General features: G+C 43.6%; 1 protein-coding gene and 1 non-coding gene across 3 annotated transcripts in view; one reads left to right on the top strand and one right to left on the bottom strand.

Annotated features, from left to right (window-relative positions):
• The window catches only part of CRB1 (crumbs cell polarity complex component 1), a 175,365-nt gene that overhangs the window by 139,449 nt on the left and 14,683 nt on the right, over positions 1-21,233 (top strand). The gene's annotated exons all lie outside the window — the stretch shown is intronic.
• Positions 951-1,088, bottom strand: LOC114811648. Its single transcript, XR_003759344.1, has one exon. It is a non-coding gene; the product is annotated as a small nucleolar RNA SNORA7 (small nucleolar RNA).

Genomic DNA, 21,233 nt, shown 5'->3' on the forward strand with positions numbered 1-21,233 from the left:
AGAACATTGTGTATGGTATTTATTGAGTGGATAAATATGCACAGAGCACTCTACTAAGCTCTTGGACTTGGGAGACACATTCCCTGCCCACAACAAGCTTACAGTTTAGAGGGGAAGACAGACATTTATATAGAGAAGCAGCGTGGCTCAGTGGAAAGAGCACGGGCTTTGGAGTCAGAGGTCATGAGTTCGAATCCCGGCTCTGCCACTTGTCAGCTGTGTGACTGTGGGCAAGTCACTTCACTTCTCTGTGCCTCAGTCACCTCATCTGCAAATGGGGATTAAGACCGTGAGCCCCACGTGGGACATCCTGATTCCCCTGTGTCTACCCCAGCGCTTAGAACGTGCTCGGCACATAGTAAGCGCTTAACAAATACCAACATTATTATTATTATTATTATAAATAATTTATAATATTTGATATAAAGGTCCCGGGGAGGAGACAGGCATACTTACCTGGTGAATCCACAAAATTGAGCAGAAATTACTTTGATGGGAAGTGAATTCTTCTAGGCTGCTCTAATTCAAGAAGTAATGAAAGTATGATTTCAAATATGCAATTTCACTACTGCAATATCTCATGTTAATGTATGTGGTTAATTTTTCTTTTTTTTTTTAAGTGCTCTCCACCCTCAGTCTATGAGTGATATTTATCATTTGGGTCCTCTGGGCTGAATGCTATTCTAAGTGCTTGGGTGAGTACAGTAGAGTTAGTAGACATGATCTCTGCCCTCGTGGAGCTTGTTTAATTGTCTTTTTCTGACAACGCCACGGGCACATCTCTCCCGGAACGCCCCACCTCCATCTGCAGTTGTTCTGGCTGTGTATCCATACAGTTTTCTTATTCAACTATGGAAGTGGTTTACCATCGCCTCCTTTCACGTAGTCAAATTGAGTGTCCGCCCTCAACTCTCTCCCATGTCGCTGCTGCCCAGCATGGGAGAGTTCTGACTTGTAGCAGGTTGCCTTCCACTCGCTAGCCACTGACCAAGCTAGGAATGGAATGGACAGGCCTCTGCTTGACTCTCCCTCCCGGAGTCGAGACTGGTGGAGTACTGGAAACTCTCCAGTTGTGACCCTGAGAGGGGTCGTGGAGCTTACAACCCATTCAAATAAATTTGGGGTCTGGGGAGCAGCAGAGAATAAAGATATGGATATAAGTGCTCGATTGGGTGGGGTGGGTATCAAAATACTTACAGAGAAGCAGCATAGCTCAGTGGATAGAGCACAGGTCTGGCAGTCAGAGGATCATGGGTTCTAATCCCAGCTCTGCCACTTGCCTGCTGTGTGACCTTGGAAAGGTCACGCCACTTCTCTGTGCCTCAGTTTCTTCATCTGTAAAATGGGGATTGAGACTGTGAGCTCCACGTGGGACAGAGACTGTGTTACTTGAATCCATCCCAGCGCTTAGTACAGTGCCTGGCAAGCAAGAAAAGCTTAACAAATGCCACAGTTGTTATATTATTATTTTTAGGGGATATGGATCCAAGTGCCTAGGTGACATAGAAGGGAGGGAGAATAGGGTGGAGAGATAAAAGATTACTTGGAAGGCCTCCTGGAGGATGTTCTTTAGAATCAGCCCCATCTGTAATTTATTTATTTATATTAATATCTGTCTCCCCCTCTAGACTGTAAGCTCACTATGGGCAGGGACTGTGTCTGTTTATTGTTATATTGTATTCTCCCAAGCACTTAATGAAGTGCTCTGCACACAGGAAGGGCTCAATAAATACCACCAAATGAATAAATGAATGAATGAACCAGTCATAGGTCCTTCAAAACACTGCTTTCCATAAAAATCCAAATATAACACGCCAGAGAAAGGAGGAGTAGAGTTATCATATTTTTAAATCTACTGCCCAATTTCAAGTATGACTAGTGTGATTTATTTAAGTTATGGACATATATATGGCTTTATCCTTATTTTCACGATGTAATCAGGATTCCAAACAGACTAAGCTTCTAAATCACTGGCCCACATTGTCTATTCCTTCTTTGGAAGACAGGACTAATTACTAGACTGTAAGCTCATTTAACAGTAAGATCCTTGTGGACAGGGAAAGTGTCTATCAACTGTTTTATTGTACTCTCCCCAGTGCTTAATATAGTGGTCTCTACACACAGTGAGTGTTCAATAAATACCATCAATTGATTAACTGATTGATCAGTTTCTACGATTCCCTAGACCTTAAAAAGAATTTGGGGTTCTTCTATTGAGCCTTTAATTCCTGATGAGAAATCACTAATTAGTACAAGGCATTAAAAACAATTAGAACTTTTGAAGTACAGCTCCATGGGCCCCTTCTTTGGTAAAATATTTGGTGGGGCAAAATGTACTTATTTCAAATGTATACCTTTTCAGTAAAATCTGATCAAGACATTAAGGTGGTTTTTCATCCAGGTTAGGACTGAATCTTACACTGATGGAGCTGTATGGGGTTCTTATTCACTACACAGAAACCGTACTATATTTTTTGAAAACAGTTGTTTCCCATGCCAAGATGGTATTGTAGTAATAATAAATAGCATTTATTGAGCATTCAGTGAAGCAGTGTGCTATATTAAGGCCTTGGAAAATATACAGGTGTCCCAGTCCCTGCCCACGAGGAGCTCTCACAATGATGGTATTTGTTAAGTGCTTACTATGTGTCAAGCACTGTTCTAAGCCCTGCGGTAGATACAAGGTAATCAAGTTGTCCCACGTGGGGCTCACAGACGTAACCCCATTATACAGATGAGGTAACTGTGGCACAGAGAAGTTAAGTGATTTGCCCAAGGCCACAAAGCTAAGTGGCAGATCTGGGATTAGAACCCACAGCCTCTGACTCCCAAACCCATACTGTTTCTTCTAGGCCACCAACGGGTCCTCTCCCCTCCTAGACTATGTGATGAGACCGTGTGTGAACTGTGAGTTTAGTGTCTCTGCATTTTGTGATATCAGTGCTGCAAACCCCTAGGATCCTACAGAGAAGCAGAGAATCAACATTGCCTAGTGGATAGAGCACCTGGGAGTTAGATGGTCATGGGTTCTGATTCCGCCTCTGACACACGTCAGTGACTTGCTTCTCTGTACCTCAGTTACCTCACCTGTAAAATGGGGATTGAGACTGCAAGTCCCACTTGGGACAGGGACTGTGTCCAACCCCGTTTGCTTGTATCTACCCCAGTGTTTAGTACAGTGCCTAGCACATAGTAAGTGCTTAACAAATACCATCATCATTATTATTATTACAGTGTGCTGCATATAGTAAGCACTCAATAAATATCATTAATTAACTGATTGAGGTACCGATAAGTGAAACCTCACTGGCCTTGTTGGGTAGGGATTGTCTCTATTTGTTCCCGAATTATACTTTCCAAGTGCTTAGTTCAATAGTCTGCACACAGTAAATGCTCAATAAATATGATTGAATGAGTGAGTGAATAAATGAATGAATGAATGAATGAATGAATGAATGAATGAATGGCCTGGGTGGGAAATTCAGGGCACTTTAGAAGGAGCATGAGCAGTCATGAATTGGTGTCAGGCCAATCGGCCAATTGAGTGGGATGGGCAATCCCAATTTTTGGGCATTGCCAAAGAGGGGACTCTGACCAGGACATTTTATTCATTCAGTCATATTTATCGAGTGCTTACCGTGTGCTGAGCACTCTACTAAGTGCTTGGGAGAATTCAGAGAAACAATAAACAGACATAGTATTCCCTGCTCACAATGAGCTTACAGTCTAGAGGGGAAAACGGACATTAATATAAATAAAAACATAAATAGTCTCAGGATAGAGTCAATCATTCAGTTAGTCGTATTTATTGAGCACTTACTGTGTGCAGAGGACTATACTGACCACTTGGGAGAATACAATATAACAGATACGTTCCCTGCCAATAATAAGATTATAGTTTATTCATTCATTCATTCAATAGTATTTATTGAGCAGTGACTATGTGCGGAGCACTGAACTAAGCTCTTGGAATGTACAATTCGGCAACAGATAGAGACAATCCCCGCCCAGTGACAGGCTGACAGTCTAATTGGGAGAGACAGATGGACAAAAACAAGACAACATAATCGCAATAAATGGAATCAAGGGGATGTTCACCTCATTAACAAAATAAATAGGGTAATAAAAATATATACAAATGAGCACAGTGCTGAGGGGAGGGGAAGGGAGAGGGGGAGGAGCAGAGGGAAAGGGGGCTTAGCTGAGGGGAGGTGAAGGGGGAAAGGGGGAGGGAGGAGGGCGGGGAGGGAGCAGAGGGAGCAGAGGGAAAAGGGGTAGCTCAGTCTGGGAAGGCCTCTTGGGGGAGGTGAGCTCTCAGTGGGGCATTTGTTATGGTATGGTATCTGTTATAGTCTAGAGGGGGAAACAGAAATTAATATAAATGAATCAATTACAGATATGTACATAGGTACTGTGGGGCTGGGAAGGGGAAATGAATAAAGGGAGCAAGTGAGGGAAATGCAGAAGGGAGTGGAAAAAAAGGAAAAAGGTTTAGTCAAGGAAGGCCTCTTGGACGGGATATGCCTTCAGTAAGGCTTTGAAGGGTGGGGAGAGTAATTGTCTGTCAGATATGGGGAGGGAGGGTGTTCTAGGCCAGAGGCAGGATTTGGGTGAGATAAATGAGATCTAGGTACAGTGAAAAGGTTACCATTAGTGAAAGGAAGAGTGTGGGCTGCGTTGTAGTAGGAGAGGAGAGTAGTGAGGTAAGTGGGGGCAAGGTAACTGACTGTGCGTAAAGCCAATGGGGAGGATGTCGGATGTTGGATGTGGAGAGAGAGAGAGAAACAGAGACAGAGAGAGATAGAGACAGACTATTCTATCATTAGTAGGTTGAATTCTTTCCTAACCAGAAAACTGGGTGCAAGTGTGGAAAATATACATTGATATATATACACTGCACAGTGAGGAGCAGTGGACCTAGTGGGTAGAGCACAGGCCTGGGAATCAGAAGGACCTGGGTTCTGATGCTGGCTCCACCATTTGTCTGCCGTGTGACCTTGGGCAAGTCACTTAACTTCTCTGCGCCTCAATTCCCTCATCTGTAAAATGGAGATTAAGAGTGTGAGCCCTATATGGGACAGGGGCTGGGTCCAACTTAATTAGTTTGTATCTACCTCAACACTTAGAGCAATGCCTGGCACGTAGTAAGTGCTTAACAAATACCAGGAAAAAAAAAAAAGATAAACACTTGAACTAATCAGGGTATTTTCCTTGCAAAATCCAGCAGGGAATCAGCACTGCTAGGATCCAGGGCAGCGTGAGTTACCTTGTGGAGATGAGATGTGAGTGAGAGCAGAAAAACTGAGAAGTACTGAAGGGATCCGGAAGATGTTTATTTTTACTACAAATCCCTGTGCATACTAAAGATAATCATGTCTGTCAGTATGTAAATTATACTAATTCACAGCTTCTGAAGGTTGAAGGTTGTGTGTGTTTTGGTGGGAGAATTATTTCACCATTTAATTGCCACGAAGCACATTTTTGAATTAGAGAAGCATCTTCCTTTCAAATGTCCTTGCAATCGATCCATTGACCAGTAGTAGTCTTTGAATGCTTAATCAGTGCATAGCACTGTACTAAGCGCTTGAGAGAATACAATAGTGTTAGCGGACAGTCTGTGTGCCTTCAAGGACTCTTGAGTTAAGTAATAATGTTGGTATTTTTTTAAACGCTTACTATGTGCAGAGCACTGTTCTAAGCGCTGGGGTAGATACAGGGGAATCAGGTTGTCCCACGTGAGGCTCACAGTCTTCATCCCCATTTTACAGATGAGGTAACTGAGGCACAGAGAAGTTAAGTGACTTGCCCACAGTCACACAGCTGACAAGTGGCAGAGCCGGGATTCGAACCCATGGCTTCTGACTCCCAAGCTCGGGGTCTTCCCACTGAGCCACGCTGAGTTAAGTAGGGGAGGCAGAGAGTAAAATAAAAATTACAGGGAGGGGGAAGCAGCAGAGTTTAAAGACATGTACATACTTCCTTGGGGGAAGGAGTGACGGGGAGAGGTGGCAGACAGCCACTTAATAATAGTAATAGTAATAATGATAATAATGATAATGACTGTGGTACTTTTAGGTGCTTTTTATGTGCCAGGCACTGTACTAAGCATGGCTTAGTAGATAGAGCACCAGTCTGGGAGCCAGAAGGACCTAGGTTCTAATCCCGGCACTGTCACCTGTCTGGCCGGTTGACCTCGGGCAAGCCACCTCACCTCTCTGGGCCTCAGGTACCTCATCTGTAAAATGGAGATTAAGGCTACGTTCCAAATGTTGGGGTAGATACAAGCCAATCAGGTTGGACCCAGCCTCTGTCCCACACAGGGCTCATACTCTTAATCTCCATTTTACAGATGAGGGAATTGAGGCACAGAGAAGTAAAGGGACTTGCCCACGGTCACACAGCAGACAAATGGTGGAACCAGCATCAGAACCCAGGCCCTTCTGATTCCCAGGCCTGTGCTCTATCCACTAGGTCGACTGCTCCTCAGTGGAAAATATATAATGATATATATACACTGCACACTGAGGATAAATATGGTTGAAGTTACCTCAGACTTGCAGATTATTTAGTTTCTAATTGTGCAGATTAGACTGTGATTGTGATTAGACTGTGATTAACCTGTATCTACCCCAGTGCTTAGAAGAGTGTTGGCACATAGTAAGCGCTTAGCAACTAAGTGCCGGGGTAGATGCGAGATAATCGGGTTGGATACGGTCCCTGTCCCACATAGAGCTCCCAATCTCGATCTCCATTTTAAAGATGAAGTAAGTGAGGCACAGAGATGTTAAGTGAGTCGCCCAAGGTCACACAACAGACGAGTGGTCGAGCCGGGATCAGAACCCAGGTTCTTCTGACTCCCAGGTCAGTACCACTTCCTCCGGAGTGAGCAGGCCAGGGCAGAATTGCGTGCCCGTGCATGCAAGTCTGAGCGTACTCGTATGTAAGCAATCCTCCCACCGAGGAGAGCTTGCCTCCATCCCCTCTCCCACCCCAAAGGACGCTGTCAGGAACTGTTTAATCCGTCACCCGTCCGAAGACTCTGGCATTAGAAGCCGGGGTTGGCCATAAGCGGAGTCCCGGAATGCAGTCACCTAGACTGCAAACTCATTATGGACAGGGAACGTGCCTTCCAACTCGCGGTGGAAAGAGCCCGGGCTTGGGAGTCAGAGGTCATGGGTTCTAATCCCGGTTCCACCACTTGTCAGCTGTGTGACTTTGGGCAAGTCACTTTACTTCTCTGTGCCTCAGTTACCTCATCTGTAAAATGGGGACTAAGGCCGTCCGCCCCACTGGGACCACCTGATCACTTTGTATCTCCCCAGCGCTTACAACAGTGTTTTGCACCTAGTAAGCGCTTAACAGATACCATTATTATTATTACTTAAATTGGACTCTCCCAAATGCTTAGTACAGTGCTCTGCACACAGTAAGCGCTCAATAAACACCATAGTTTGATTTCTGTCTCTCTCCCCCTCTTGCTATATTGCATGCTCCCGAGTACATAGTACAGTGCTCTGCACACAGTAAGTGCTCAATGAATACCAACGATTGATTGATGTGGGGAGAGAAGGGGAGGGAGGAACCAAGTACTCAGGGGGTGAGGATTCAATTTACAAAAAAACAGCAAGAAGTAAATCCTGGTTCTGTCACTTGTCTGCCGCATGACCTTCTCTGGGCCTCAGTTGCCTCATCGGCAAAATGGGGATTAAGACTGTGAGCCCTGTATGGAACAGCGACTGTGTTCAACCTGATTAGCTTGTATCTACCCCGACGCTTAGAACAGTGCCTGGTACATACCATAAAAAAGTATGGGTTGCAGTTACCTCAGACTTGTAGATTATTCACTTTCTAATTGTGCAGAAGATTTCCACCTTAAAAATCAGAACGTTTGAGCTTTTCTACAGAACAGATCTCTGAGGGGTTTCAAGGATGCTCGTGTGCCCCATCCCCCAAGCATCCCGTTGAGTGGGAAATCTGAGCTGTGGAAAAAAAGGTCTTTTTCTTTAAAAGAAAGAGAATTTCACTCATTACCGGCAAGACACTGATATCCCAAGAGACACATCATTTCAATGCCCTCGTTAGCTGTGTGACAGCATTTTTTCACATAAAGAAAATTGAAGCCCCTGTACTTTGATGTAGAGCTTATTTGTGTAACCAGAAGAATGGTTTTATTCATTCATTCAGTCAGTCGTATTTATTGAACGTTAATTGTGGGCAGAGCTCTGTACTAAGCATTTGGAAAATACATTTTGGCAACGGATAGAGACGATCCCTGCCCAACAATGGCTGTTGAGTAGCATCCCAATAAATTTGATTAGTCAATGTTCTTTTTTTCTTCTAGAACAGCTCTGAATAATAATGATGCCGGTATTCGTTAAGCGCTTACTATGTGCAAAGCACTGTTCTGTCTGCACATGTCCGAAGTATGTCTGGGTGCGCTAGAATACTGCTGAGGGGATCTGGGAAGCAGCGTGTCCTAGAGGATAAATTTATTCATTCAATCATATTTATTGAGTGCTCACTCTGTGCAAAGCACTAAGCTCTTGGGTGAGGACATTATAACACCAAACAGACACATTCACTGCCCACAGCAAGCTCACAGTCTACAGGGAGATAAAGGATCGGGGCTGTAATAATAATAATAATGATGGTATTTGTTAAACTCTTACTACGTGCCGGTCACTGTTCTAAGCACCGGGGTTGGATACAAGCAAATCGATTTAGACACAGTTCCTGTCCCATGTCTCCATCCCCATTTTGCAGATAACTGATGCACAGAGATGTGAAGTGACTTGCCCAAGGTCACACAGCAGGCAAGTGGTGGAGCTGGGAATTAGAACCCATGACCTTCTGACTTCCAGGCCCATGCTCTATCTATGCCCTGCTGCTTCTAATGCCCGCTGGGTAACTTTGGGTAGGTCATTTAACTTCTCTGTGCTTCAGGTTCCTCAACTGTAAAGAGGGATTCACTAATAATAATTAAAATTATTATGGTATTTGTTAAGTGCTTACTATGTGCCAGGTACTGTACAAAGTGCTGGGGTGGATACAAGCCAACCAGAGTGGACAAAGTCTCTGTCCCACACGGGACTCACAGTCTTCATCTCCATTTTACAGATGAGGTAACTGAGGCACAGTTTTCCCTCTTATTTGACTGTGAGCCCTTGCTGGGACAGGGACTGGGTCCCACCTGATAAATTTAATAATGGTATTTGTTAAGCGCTGATCTAAGCGCTGGGGTAGATACAGGGTAATCAGGTTGTCCCACGTGAGGCTCACCGTCTTCATCCCCATTTTACAGTTGAGGTAACTGAGGCACAGAGAAGTTAATTGACTTGCCCATAGTCACACAGCTGACAAGTGGCAGAGTCGGGAATCGAACCCATGACCTCTGATTCCCAAGCTCTACCCTAATACTTAGAACAGTGCTTTGACATATAGAAAGCGCTTAATAAATACCATAAAAGAAAAGGATCTACTGTGGGATCTACCAACCAGTGCCGAGAACAGTGACTATTTCTTAAATTAACCTAAAACCAGTTCTTGAGGTCCACAGCAGGTTCATTACTGTAACTTGCACACTTTGTGCAGGGGGTATTGTTTTGTCATCTTTGACATTTTCCAAGTGAGTGCCTAATATGCCTAATAATAATAATGATTTTGGTATATGTTAAGTGCTTACTAGGTACCTAATACTGTACTAAGCTCTTGGGGAGATAGAACACAATCCCTGTAACCACATGGGGCTCAGAGTCTGAAGGAGAGAGAATGAGTATTGAATCCCCATTTTACAGATGGAGAAACTGAGGCACAGAAAAGCTAAGTGTCTTGCCTAAGCTCTCATAGCACACAGGTGGAGGAGTCAAGGCCCAGGATCTTTCTCTTAGGCCACTTTGCTTCTCTGCCGAGTTTTACATTCCTAAGCTATTCCCGAAGACTCTCGTGTTCTGAAAACATCACTTAATAGAAACTACTAATTCCAAATAAAGTTAATGATAAGAGGTCTGAAGACATCCAAAGGTGTTCAGAGATAGAGATCCCTACCTTCATGATGGACATTTTTTAAATAACATTTCCCAAGTTTATAATTGTGGTATTCATTAAGTACTTACTATGTGCCAAGCACTGTTCAAAGCCCTGGAAATGATAAATATACCATATATATGTTGTTTATATATATAAAAAACATATACACACACATACACATATGTAGTATACTCTTGCAGGTGCTTAGTAAAGTGGTCTGCACACGGCAAGTGCTCAATATATACCATTGATTGATTAATTGATTATAATACATTCAGTATTATTTTATTGCATTAGCGCAACATATAAGTTGGTATTTGTTAAGCGCTTACTATGTGCAGAGCACTGTTCTAAGCGCTGGGGTATACAAGGTAATCAGGTTGTCCCACCTGAGGCTCACAATCTTCATCCCCATTTTCCAGATGAGGTAACTGAGGCACAGAGAAGTGAAGTGACTTGCCCACAGCCACACAGCTGACAAGTGGCAGAGCTGGAATTCGAACCCACGACCTCTGGCTCCCAAGCCCGTGCTCTTTCCACTGAGCCATGCTGCGTAGAGAACAGTGAGGTTGGTGATGCTCCCACTCTCCCGAAAAACTGGTGTGGTCTGGAGAAGCAGCATGGCCCTAGTGGCTAAAATATGGGCCTGGGAGTCAGAAGGTCATGGGTTCTAATCCCAACTCCGCCGCTTGTCTATTGTGTGACCGTGAGCAAGTCACTTCACTTCTCTGGGCCTCGGTTACCTCACCTGTAAAATGGGGATTAAGACTGTGAGCCCCATGTGGGACAGGGACTGTGTCCAACCTGATTATCTTGTCTCTCGCTCAGCGCTTAGAACAGTGCCTGGTACGTAGTGAGAGCTTTACCGTGATTATTTATAATTCGTCAGCGTGACGTGCTGACCTGTGAAGTTGGGCCAGGGCCGTTTGAAGGCCTAGACCAGCGAGGCCGAGGGAGAGGCTGGGAAGTGGACAGTGGCACGTTGCGTTCGACTCTATGTGCAGTTGCAAAGCCCTTTCTTTCCAGCACCGAATCTCTATTTGGGATAATAGAACTCATATTCTAGCCCGTCTGATTTTCACTGTAGGAAGACAATTTCGTACGTCAGAATTCTGCTGAGAAGCAGAGTAGCCTCGTGGAAAGAGCATGGGACTGGGAGTCAGAGGACCAGGGTTCTAATCCCAGCCCTGTCACTTGAAGCTGTGTGACCTTGGACAAGTCACTTAGCTTCTTTCTGCTTCAGTTTCTCATCTGTACAATGGGGATTAAGACTGTGAGCCCCATATGGGGCATGGACTATGTCCTACCTGATTACTTTGTATTCTCCCAAGCACTTAATGCAGTGACTGAGACATGGTAGGGCCTTAAAAATACCATTAAAAAAAATTTCCTCATAGCTTTCTGCCCATATCACACAATGAAAGCATGCCCGTACAACTGACTTTACAGACAAATACGATCAATTGATCAATCAGCGTGGCTCAGTGGAAAGAGCCCAGGCTTAGGAGTCAGAGGTCATGGGTTCGAATCCCGCCTCTGCCACTTAGCTGTGTGACTGTGGGTGAGTCACTTCACTTCTCTGTGCCTCAGTTCCCTCATCTGTGAAACGGGGATGAAGACTGTGAGCCTCACGTGGGACAACCTGATTCTTCTGTATCTACCCCAGCGCTTAGAACAGTGCTCTGCACGTAGTAAGCGCTTAACAAATACCAACATTATTATCAATCAATCAGTGTATTTCTTGAGCACTTACTGTGTGCAGAGCACTGAACTAAGCACCTGGGAGAGTATATTGTGTGTTCATAGCCGGGATCCCTGTCTTAAAGGAGCCTACGAGCTAGTGCGGGAGACGGACATTAAAATAAAGTAGACAGGGGAAGCAACAGATCAATCTATCAGTGCACTTAAAGAATAATTTAGATACTGTTCTTTTCCACGGCAAGGAGTGATGATGGGAATGAAGTGTGGGGAAATGGTGCATGAGACTTTTCAACAAAGAGTATTTTTCAAAAAGCAGAAAAGGAAATGGTACTTACGGTGAGGTCCTTGCAGCGTGGCTCAGTGGAAAGAGTCCGGGCTTGGGAGTCAGAGGTCGTGGGTTCTAATGCCGGCTCCACCACTTGTCTGCTGTGTGACTTTGGGCAAGTCACTTAACTTCTCTGTGCCTCAGTTACCTCATCTGTAAAAATGGGGATTATAAATTGTGAGCCCCACGTGGGACAGTCTGACTACCCAGTGTCTACCCCAGCCCTTAAAACAGTGCTCTGCACATAGTAAGCACTTAAATGCCATAATTACTATTATTCAGTCATATTTACTGAGCACTTACTGTGTGCAGACCACTGTACTAAGTGCTTGGAAAGTACAATTTGGCAACAAATAGAGACAATCTATACCCAACTAAGTCCACTACATTGACTACGTGGAAAATGTTTCCTTTGTCTCCCTCTTGCTTTTTCCTTGGAAGCCAAAGTCATCCAAGTCATCAACTAACCCAAGAGCCATTTCAAGGCCTTCGGTATAGACACATTGGCAGGCCTCAGGAACAACTACTAGGCAACCCCCCATGAGATCCACTTCCTTTGTTTGGAAATAGTAAACTCAATGTACCATTTTCAAGTGGGCAAGAATTTCAAACTTTCTATCAAAGTCAAAATGTGCTGATGTTAGTTATACCTTATCTAGGCATTGATCCAAGAAACTGCTGACAAGGTAATATACACAGAAGCTTGTTAACAAGAAGCACAATTATCTACATCTCAGCAAATAACGCGTCAAGTAATGTGCTGAGCTAAGGCAATGCAGAGCCAATGGTTTTTTTTTTTTCTTTTTTTCAACCATTATTATTTACAGTTGGAGGCCCTACCTGGCTGCAACCTAAATAGCTACACCTGAAAAGGGAGTTGTTGAACTTGCTACCTTTTTGTCTGACAGTGTGAAACACGTAGCTACTTTCTTCGTCAGCACGGATCACAGCTTTCTAGTACACGGCTGTTTCAAAGAAGCAACAATTTTGAAGGTTTCTGTACTGCTTCGTTGCTTGCTGAGCTGACGTGCGAAGTGTTCACGGTCTGGGATCCTGGTCTATTTCGTGTTTCTCGTTGAGCCTTCTTCCATTGTCAATTCATTTCTTTGCAGTCAAAAAAGTAGGTACGGCCATCGGCCAATCAATCCATCATTCCTATTTATTTATTTATTTTTTGAAAAATGGTATTTGTCAAGCACTTACTCTGTGCCAGGCGCTGTTTTAAGCACTGGGTTAGATACAAGCTACTCAGTTTCGACACAGTCCGTGACCCACATGGGGCTCACGGTCTTACTCTTCTCTATTTACAGATGAGATCACTGAGGCACAGAGAAGTGAAGTGACTTGCCCAAGGTCACAAAACAGAAAAGTGGAGGAGCCAGGAACAGAGCCCAAGGTTCTTCCAAATCCCAGGCCCACGCTCTATCCACTAGGCCACGCTGCTTCTCGCTTGAATGCTTACTATATCCAGAGTGCTGCACTAAATGCCTGAGAGAGTACAATATAAAACAGTTTGTAGATCCATTCCCTTCCCACAAGGAGCTTACAGTCTAGAGGGGAAGACAGACATTAATATAAATTCTGAATATAAAGAAATTATCGATATATACGTAAGGTACACTACCAAAACAACTGCAGACGGAGGTGCGGGATGTGTCCATCGAGTCCCTGTGGGTCGGAGATGACTCAACAGCGTAAGACGAGACATAAGGGCTGTGGGTCGGAGAGTGGGGTGAATAAAGGTACAAGCCCAAGAGCAAGGGCAACACAGAAAGGGAAAGGAAGTAAAGGAAATGAGGCTTAGATGGAGAAGATTTCTTGGAGGAGATGTAATTTTATTAGGGCTTTAAAGGTGATGAATTTCTCAATTCTGGTTGACCTTGGCCACCGCTCAAACGGAGAGTTTGACGGCAATGATCATGCCTCTTTCCCTGAACAGTGGAGCTACAGTACATAACAGGAACCACGTTACAGTCTGGAGAGAACAGATAGAATTCTTCCGTCCATTTTTTAACTTCACAAGATTTTACCTTTGCGCTGGGCAAGTGATTCAGATGGAGTATCAGGTACTGTACTAATTGCTGGGGTAGATACAAGCTAATCAGGTTGCTCATAGCATTCATTCCCATTCTGTCGTTGAGGTAACTGAGGCACAGAGAAGTGAAGTGAGTTCCCCCAGGTCACACAGCAGACAAGCGGCAGAGCCAGGATTAGGACGCAGGTCCTTCCGATTCCCAGATCCGTGCTCTATCCACTAGGTCATGCGGCTTCTCAGTTAAAGAAGAACTAGGAGAAAGCCCTAGTGGATAGAGCACAGACCTGAGTCAGAAGGTCATGGGTTCTAATTCTGGATCCACCCTCTGTCTGCTGTGTGACCTTGGGCAAGTCGCTTCATTTCTCTGGGCCTCCGTTACCTCATCTGTAAAATGGGGATTAAGACTGTGAGCCTTATGTGGGGACTAGGCCCGACCCAATTATCTTGTATCTACCACAGCGCTTAGAACAGTGCCTGTCACATAGTAAATGCTTAACAAATACTGTAATAATAATAATAAGCATTATTATTATTGTTATTAAAGGAACTGTGCCTTTCCCCCTTGACTGTTAGAGGCAAGCAGAGCTGTGTGGAAGATCTTGTCCTGTTCGATCTATTCTCTATGGCTCTGCTATCACTATCTACTTCAAGTTGCTACAACAACTCACCCCACATCACTTATCTGCTCTCTTCCCCTGCTCATCTCCATTTCGCTCTCCCTCTTCCTTCCAAGCCAACCTCTTAGTGGTATCTTGCTCTTGATTCACTCAATCAATGATATTTACTAGGTGCAGAGAACTATACTAAGTGCTTGGGAGAATACAGTCCTACAGAGAAGATAGCCATGATCTCTGCCCCCGAGGAGTTTTCAGACCAGCCCACCTCCTTCCCCTTCCTCAAACTTTTCTCCTGGCTTGGGACTCCCTCCTTATGGAGACTGTGAGCCCCACGTGGGACTGGGACTGTGTCCAACATTATCCGCTTGTATCCACCCCAGCGCTTAGTACAGTGTCTGGCACATAGTTAAATGCTTAACAAATACTGTTATTTTTATTATCCCCCAAATCCGACAGACTTCGGCTGTCTCCACATTCAAGCCCTGCTAAATCCCACATCTTCCAACAGGACTTTCCAAATTCATTTTCCAGCACTCTAGGCCATGTAGGTCCACTGTTCAACTCTAGTACTTATAAACATATTCATAACTATCCCCAGCACTATCGTCTATAATTGTTCAATTATTTATTCGATTGTACTTTCAGTTACCTATCTTTCCTATTCCTGTAGCTATTTTTCTGTATAACTCCCCAAATGAGTGTAAACTCCTTTTGGAATGGGGCGTGTCAGTTCTTTAGACTGTAGACTGTAAGCTACTTTAGCTAGACTTTAGCTTAGACCGTAAGCCCGTCAAACGGCAGGGACCGTCTCTATCTGTTGCCGACTTGTTCATTCCAAGCGCTTAGTACAGTGCTCTGCACATAGTAAGCGCTCAATAAATACTATTGAATGAATGAATGAATGCTGCCCAGGCATCTAGAACAGTGCGCCAAATGGAGGAAGGACCCTTCTTATCTTCTTTGACATCCCAAACCACAAAACTAGCCAAATGCTTCACAATTAATCTGTCCTTTTGTGGAAAATCTAATAGAAAAATGACAAATTCCATGCTGAATAGGAGAATCAAGGTAAACTATTGGTCATCATCTGGCTATGGAAAAAAAATTTTCTTTTACTCAAAGAATAAAAAAGGAACTGAGGAAAACTAGAACGTGGTTATTAATTAGTAGGACTATAAGTGAGCGAACCAGGAGAAACTGATTTGAATAAAGAAAAAAAGAGAAATGTCCCAAGAGGCTGAAAATGTACATTTTTCTTAGGAACCAACTGAACCAAATACATAGATGATATCACTTACAAGCTTTCACTGCAGAGTTGTCACAGCAATGTATACTCAGCCTAGGGTGAGCAAGAGATTTTTTCCCAGTCTTAGACTTAGCCGCTCCTTGTGTCTCTAAACACGGCAGATGGCTAACGTTTACACCAGGCGCCATCAGTGGAATGTAAATGTATCTCATAACAACAATGAAACTACCAAGGCTGTGTGTTTAATCTGTGCCGTTCAAGCAGAGTGACCCTGAAAAGAACAGGAGCACGTTTGTAAAATTGGCATCCATTTCCGTAAACAGGATCTGGGAGTGTTCTTTAAATCCAAAGAATAATCATGGTTTTCTTCTCCGGTTCGCAATCCAACCACATCCCTGAGGAATATCAGTCTTAGTGGTGGGTCCGTAGAAAAGTTACAGACCGCTAAAGGAAGTGTTACTAGAAATGGGCCCGTTTCAGAATGTGGGGAAAATGGAGGGAATTGGGTTGTTGGAATCACGAAGTGAGGAGACACGACCTGGATTTTATGCTGTGCTCTTTGCCGATATCAGCGAGCGGTCAATTCTCTCTACCAACAGTTTCCTGAGTTATAATGAGAATATTGCTTTGAGATATATAAAGTGCAAAGCAGCAGAGGGTCAGAATATTAAAAAAAAGTTGAATGCTATAGACTGTAAGCTGGTCTTCTAGATTGTAAACTGGTTGTGAGCAGGGAATATGTTTACAAACTCTGTTATATTGTTATACTGTACCTTCCCAAGCTCTTAGTACTGTGGTCTGCCAGAAACAGAAATGCAACTTGGAATCCCTAAATTATTCTTAGTCGTGAAAATACATGTCTAAAATGTATAGAATAACTTCCTTCTGAAGTACTCTAAGCCCTTCACACCCTTTATCTTGATCGTAATACATTATTACTGGGGAATCTAGAAACTACGAGTTTCTCGCTGTATCCGGTAGAAGGAAGAATTCTATTTTTATCCTCCAGGTTCCCAACCTAATTTTATTCTATGCTCCAAATTCCCAGGAATTTAAATGAGATGAAAGTAAGTTAGTTTCACCAACAGGAGTCACAACGAAATTGCTCATAATATTTCACAATCTCTAAAATTCAAATAACTCAAAGTGAAATGCTTTCTTTCTTTCTCTCTAGATGGGAAGTTCATTATGGGCAGGGAATGTGTCCTCTAATTCTGTTGTTTTGGATTTAGGTTTAATCTTGGCTTTGCTTAGACTTAGTTTTGGATAAGGGCTTAGTACAGTGCTCTGCACATAAGTGCTCAGTAAACACCATCGATTGATTGATAAAATAAGAAACTAGCCTTTTTGTTCTTAGAATTTGGTTATTTAATAAACAGATTTCTCCCAATTACTGAAACTCCAGCATTTCTGTGGTAACTAAATATTTGCATACTTGTTAAGCGCTTACTGTGTGCCAAACACGGTTCTAAACGCTGAGGTAGATACAAGTTAAGCAGGTTTGACACAGTCCCTATCTCACATGGGGATCACATTCTTAATTCCCATTTTACATTTTACAGATGAGGTAACTGGGGTCCAGAGAAGTTAGGTGACTTACCCAAGGTTACGCAGCAGACACAAGGAGAGGCCAGGATTAGAACCCAGGTCCTTCTGACTCCCAGGCCCATCTCTGTCTACCAAGCCATGCAGCTTCTCCCTACCTCTAACTCCTCTGTTGTCCTTAGGTACATATCTTTAAATTCTATTGCATCCATTTAGGTTTTTACTACAATGCACTGCCTAGAGAAGCACCATCGTGTAGTGGATAGACCATGGGCCTGGAAGTCAGAAGGTCATGGGTTTTAATCCCAGCTCCACCACTTGTCTGCTGTGTGACCTTGGGCAAGTCACTTCACTTCTCTGGGCCTCAGTTACCTCATCTGGAAAATGGGAATTGAGACTGGGAGTCCCAAATGTGCCAGAGATTGTGTCCAACTCAATTTACTTGAATCCACCCCAGCTCTTAGTACAGTGCCTGGCACATAGTAAGTGCTTAACAAATACCATCGTTATTATTATTACAGAGTAAGTGCTCAATAAATACTATTGTTTTGATGGATCAAAATTAGACAAAGTACAGAAATATAAGAACATTTAGCTTTCATGTAAATGTGGAAGAGTAATGGAACAGCTTAGCTATAGTTTGTATTTTACTGCCTGGAAGAAATGCTCAAAATCAAGATTTTCTAAGAAATCTCCATCTGCTAATGTTTTCATTTTTGTTGGTTGGATTATTCAGTTTTAGTTTGAAGTATGCTTCAACAACGTTTCTCAAGTGTTTGATCAATTTTTAGAGAACCACAGAACATCCCTAACGAGACATATGCCAGAGTTACATTCAATTTTGATTCTTGAAGACATTTACAGAAAGAAGAGACACTATCTCTCCTAGATAGTCATAATCATAATCTCAAACCAAGACATGACCTCTTGAGGTCCCTTCCAGCTCTGTCTTATTGTTTTATTTATTAATGATAATAATAATGAGTGATATTTATTAAGCAATTACAGGATAATCCAAACACAATCTCCATCTCATGTGAGGCTCTCACAGTCATAGAGGGAAGCAGAAAGGTATTTTATCCCCACTCTATAGATGAGGACTCTAAGGCACAGGGAAGTTACGTGACTTGTCCAAGGTCACAGAGCAGGCGAGTGGTAGGACCGGGATTATAATCCAATCTCCTGACTCCCAGGCCTCTGCTCTTTCCCTTAGGCCACTCTACATCTCTGAGATTATTTAAGAGAAATTGTGGATAAATAATGAAACACAGAAGCAAAGTATGAAAACAAGAGTTGGAAAGGGACTGCATATCTGCTTAGTACAGTTCTCTGCACACTGTAAGTGCTCAATAAATACAATTGAATGAATGAAAGAATGAATAAATTCCAATGATGATCTGTCCCAACTAAAGTAATTTCACCTGGGTGGCTTAAGGTGGCTTTCTCACCTCTAGAAGCTGGAGTTAATTTGAGCCTCGAGAAAAATAAAACGTTTTTAGTTTCATCCAGAAAACAGCCAACATGGTATAGATAGAAGTGAAAGCATCGATGCAGAATGGCTATTGGCTTCCTGTGAGAAGTTTGGTGTTAGCTTTTGAATAAAACTTTGAATACAATTTCTGAATAAAGCCCCTCGTTCCAAAGTGAAAAACAGATATCAAGTACCTTCCAGGGAGAGCCCAGGCAGGTCTAGGGGCTGGAAGTTTGACGTTGAGACTTTGAGATGGACAGCAGAGTTGCTCCTCCACAGCTGTAGGAAATCAAACTCAAAATAATGATTAAAATATTATTTATAATTGGGGTATTTGTTTAGCATTTACAATGAGCCAAGCGTGGCCTAGTGGATAGAGTATGGGCCTGGGAGTCAGAAGGGCTTGGGATGATGATGATGATAGCATTTGTTAAGTGCTTACTATGTGCCAGGCACTGTTGTAAGCGCTGAGATAGATACAAGTTATCAGGTTGTCCCACATGGGACTCACAGTCTTTATCCCCATTTTACAGATGAGGTAACTGAGGCCCAGATAAGTTAAGTGAATTGCCCAAAGCCACCCAGTTGACAAGCGGTGGAGCTGGGATTAGAACCTCTGACTCCCAAGCTGGTCTGCTATGTGACTTTGCGCAAGTCACTTAACTTAGTACAGTGCTCTGCACACAGTAAGCGCTCAATAAATACTGTTGAATGGAATGAATGAATGAATGAACTTCTCTGGGCCTCAGCTACCTCATCTGTAAAATAGGGAACAAAACTGTGAGCCCCATGTGGGAAACACACTGTGTACAGTGCCTGGCACATAGTAAGTGCTTAACCAATACGGTAAAAAACATTGAAGAAAACGAAAAAATAGAGAAGTTAAGTGACTTGCCCAAGGTCACACAGCAGACAAATGGTGGAGCCAGGATTAGAACCCAGGTCCTTCTGACTCCCAGGTCCGTGCTTTATCTGCTAGGCCACACTGCCTCTCCCTCTGTTATATTGTTCGTTCCCAAACTCTTAGTAAGGTGTGCTGTGCATAGTAAGCACTCACTAAATATGATTGATTAATCAAAGGCACTTGAGCACTTACTGTATCCAGAGCACTGTACTAAGCACTTGGGAGAGTACAGTAGGGATGGTAGACATAAGCCCTGCCTACAGTGCTCATAAGATGATTCATTGGCCATCACTACCTGCCTCAAATATTTATTCTCTTTCCCTTGAAGACTCTGCACCATTTTGATGCCCCACTAGAGTATTTGGGTACGAAGATACTTAAATCAGATAAGACAGCCCAGGGGTATTTTTGGAAAGGAATCTTCTAGTGGAAAATTCTTTCTTCGGGCTGAGTCTTTTGGAGGTGCTAAATTTAAGCACAAGTGCGATTGAGAAGAGTGATGGCTCAGCTCCTCTTCAGTAGGTTTAATTTCCCAGTCAAGTCACCCCTTCATCAGTCTAAGAAGTTCTAGGGTCTCCACCAGGCGAAAACCACACAAAGGGAAGTTGTTTCTCTTCAAGAACAACAGCTCCGACTGAGAAGCCGCTTGTCAGGAAGAACTAATTAGCTGAACATCACATTGTTTCTGGAGTGCTCCTTTCCTTCGAGACGGTAAAAATAGCCCACTCTCTCTCAGGACCACCGATTTCCCCACTGTGGTGAAACCCAGGAGAAGCCGTTGTTGTCAGAAGGTAACCACCAGCTCCAGCCCTCTCGCCTAGGAGACAGAGCCCGCAGTGTCATTAGCAGCTCTTAATTGAAACACTTTTATTTGCAAGGGGGAGGAGAGTAAATAGCTGGTCGGAAAGGGAATGTTCCACCATTTGGGAACACAGTCTGGAGATCACTGGGATGCTATGAGCACAGACCGGAATTTGGCCCTGCTTCTTAGCAGTCTCCAGGGATGCAGTTTCTCGGAAAAGCACTTTCACTGGCCTGGTCTGACTGAAGAAGCTGTCAGGGCTCTCGGCCTTTCAGGCCAGCAAAGGCCCTGCAGCCTCTTGACTTAGCGGGCTCGTCCAAGGCTCTGTGTGCCAACAAAAAGCGTGGCCTAGTGGATAGAGTAAGGGCCTGGGAGTCAGGAGGATTTGGTTTCTAATTCCAGCTCTGCCACTTGTCTGCGGTGCTTCAGTTACTTCATCTGTAAATTGGGGATAAAGACCGTGTGAGCCCCATGTGGAACAGGGACTGTGTCCAACCTGACAACCTTGTATCTACCCCAGTGTTTAGTACAGTGGCTGGCACCCAGCAAGCGCTTAACAAA

This window comes from Ornithorhynchus anatinus, chromosome 4, assembly GCF_004115215.2.
Source record: "Ornithorhynchus anatinus isolate Pmale09 chromosome 4, mOrnAna1.pri.v4, whole genome shotgun sequence".
Classification (NCBI taxonomy): Eukaryota; Metazoa; Chordata; class Mammalia; order Monotremata; family Ornithorhynchidae; genus Ornithorhynchus; species Ornithorhynchus anatinus.